Here is a 3,451-nt window from a genome sequence, read left to right as displayed (position 1 = left end):
GCTAAAGATTTACATTGAGCGTTCCATTCCGTCCCCTTCAGGCGGTCGGTACAGCTTTTTGTTTGCTTTGGTGAGCACACCAGAGGCTCGAAGCATAGACTGCCTAAATGGAAAGTTGAGGCTATCGCGCTGGCATATTCTTCCTTGGGCCTTCAATGCCCCACGGGAGTTAGAGCCCATTCTACTAGAGATGTCACCTCTTCATGTGCTTGGATTAGCGTAGTCTTCATAGCGGATATTTGGAGGGCGTCCTGCTGGGCTTCACCTTCCACATTTACCAGATTCTTCAGTCGAAGTAACCTGAGAGTAATCTGCCGGAGAGGTAGGATTTGAACCAGTGGAGAGGGGACCCTGAGATTCCTAGAGATGACAGGGTTGCTAACAGTATCTGGCGATTGACAGTGTCAAACGCTGCAGATATGTCTAGAAGAATCAGAACAGAGGATTTAGATTCCGCCTTGGCTAGCCGCAGTGCTTCTGTGACTGTTAGCAGCAGGGCCGTTTCTAGCTGTTTGGCGGACCTATGCGAGAAACTATTTGGGGGCCCCAATTTTTTCAAACTTTTTCATATATTCTGTGATAATGCAGCATTTTGTTACATTTTAGGAGGAAAGCAGCCTAGAGTACATTAATAAATGCAACAGATATAGTGTGTTCTTTAAATTTTTTTAATGTAAACTTTGAGGTGGCATAACATAAAAATGCTTTAGCCCACCATTCCAAAACAGAAAAATCATCAGGAGCAGTTGCTGGTGGTCCTGCTGCTTGCTGGTCAGAAGCTGATGAAGGTCCCCCTAGCTCTCCTTGAACTGGACCTCCGAAGTATTTCAAAATTGCTCCTGCAAAGACAAAGCTCCTTAGGTTACCAGGCAATCAGAAGCAAATATTCATATCATATAACTGCAGCTGTGTTGCACTATGCAAAACATTCTGAATCTGTTTTTATATTAAACATTACAATATACAGCATCCCTGTTTAAGCATCTACCAGTGTTTTCTGTGTTTATCTCCACATTATACTAGTTAGTTAATTAAAATTCAGGTAAATGAGTGATGAGCACCATATGACATGAAGGGAATATGTTTGCATATATCTTGCAGTGCATTTCAAAGTGGACAACTAGCAGTCCCATGCAGTACAGGACACTTTAAATGTACAGATTTGTTCAAATTAGTCAACAACATTGTCACAATATTCTAATAAATTTGGCAAGGCTAATTCAGTTAAGTCAGCAGATTTGTCCAGTAACCAAACCACAGTTAAAAAAAATACAATAGAGCAAAGAATTGGATAATATTTCGACTGCTTGAGACACATTTATATTAGCCTCTGTACTGCATGGGACTGCTAGTTGTCCACTTTGAAATGCACTGCAAGATATATGCAAACATATTCCCTTCATGTCAAAAGTTGGCATTATGTCATGTGTCCCCCTCCACCCACATCAAATGCTTACCTTTATCCTGTGATCGTTTTTCTTCATCGGTTTTCTTCTTTTTGCATTGCTCTGCACCAGACGCATAAGTATGTTTCGATGACGTTGTAATTAGCGTCTACAGTTATTCTCATCACTTCAGTAGAAGGTGGGTGGCGGACAATCTTCCCTTCAGACCTGTCGGCAGACGTCACTTAACACGTGACAGTGACTTTGACCTGATTACCCCATGAACACTTACACGCTTTGCAAATGAATGCATGCAATACATGCAAATAAAGACAGGTACTTAAAATTTTCCAAAATATAATCAAATATGAGGCTGAACTTGCAGTTTGGAGGCCCCCTGGAATATGGAAATTGGAGGGGATTGGGTCGAGGGGACAGGTGGTGGGGTGGCTTGAGAGAAATCTGGTGACTTTGGTGTCAGTCAGTGGGGCGAAAGAGGAGAGCTCGATGTTTGAGGTGAGAGTAGTATGTACCGAGGTCTGAGGTGCTGAGAATTGTTTGGTGATGGACGATGTTTCTCAGTGAAATATACAGCGAAGTCCTCAGCAATCAAAGATGTAGTGGGCGGGGTAGGAGGGGGGCATCTAGTGGTAAGATCACAAATTGCAACCAATGGCTCACTCAACCGCTCCCTTTCAAAGCACTACGGTGACTGACACAGAACTAAGATGTCATAAAGTTTTTGCTTGTTTGCTGAGGGAGATACTGTATTTACGAAATGTGCTCTAGAGCAGTTTGTCCGTTAAGGGCTACTGAATTCCATGCAAGGGCACTATGTAGGTAGAAATAACTCATTCTAAGGTAATAAAAACATAATGCTTTATGTTAGGTCTTTATACACCTCTGAACACATACTTATGTATATTATATTGCATTTCTGTCAATAGATCAATAACTCATTTGAATTAAAAATATATTGTGTACTCCATAGTCATTTTTACACCCACTATGCTCTATCAGCATTGAGGCGAAGTAAAGTATAAATCTCTGACGAAATAATGAATAGACTTGTCATCCAATGCTTTCTTGCCTACGCCCTATCTATATCTCTATCTATATCAGAATCTTCAGAATAATCCCCTATCTCTGTTCATAGAACTGTATCTAATAGTCCACCCTGATACCTTGCAGGGACATACAGAAGTGGTCATAAATCTATTCTGGCTTATTTACAGCCTCTGCTGTAGTCAGCGCTTTGAAAGGAACAAATCCTCTGTTGCCTTTTGCCATCTGTAGCGCTCTCTAGCCAGCTGACTGGCCTGCGCGTCACAGAGAGATGAGACAGAGGTGCACGCAGCGTTGAGTCAGTGCCTCAGCTGTGCGTTCTGCTTTAAATGACTCATCTTAGAGATGTTTTTGACATCCTTTTTTTATACAACAAGGACACTGTTGAGTTATTGTTACGGGAAGAGTTATGTTTGTTTTATGGCCAGACCTTGCAGGAGGCTAACTGTTATGGCTCCATAGATTGACAGAAGTTGGAGCTAAAATTGAAAATACAACAGTCTGACTGGGAGAAGAAAAGAAGCTTTCTCTCACGGTGAAATCTAACCTTGTTTGAAATCAGTGCTCATTTATTAAGCCTTTCCTCAGGCAAACGTCCAACCAACAAACAACACTTTGTTTTAGAGTATTGTTACCAAATAGCAAAGGAAATTTGAAGTCCTTGTGGAGACAATCAGCCTTTTATTGTCCTTTCTGACAATGATCTTGTCTGAAAAGTGACATTTGACCTAATAATGAATTAGTGTGATTAGGTAATTACCGTTGTCTATGCACTGAACGGAACCTTTTGTATTTGGGGACACATGAGCAGGTTGAAGTCATGTGCCATGTATGTGTAAGTATTTGTCATTGTATTGTTGCATAAATTGTATTATACATTGTGTAATATCATACACATTTTATACATACTGTGTTGTGTGTCTGTTTTACGCATTGTTTTCTTCAGCTGTTTTTTAAATATCTTAAATAAACGTTGCATTATATTCTTAAAGGATTCTGCA

This window comes from Barbatula barbatula (assembly GCF_947034865.1).
Source record: "Barbatula barbatula genome assembly, chromosome: 16".
Taxonomy (NCBI): Eukaryota; Metazoa; Chordata; class Actinopteri; order Cypriniformes; family Nemacheilidae; genus Barbatula; species Barbatula barbatula.
This window is presented reverse-complemented; position numbering follows the sequence as displayed.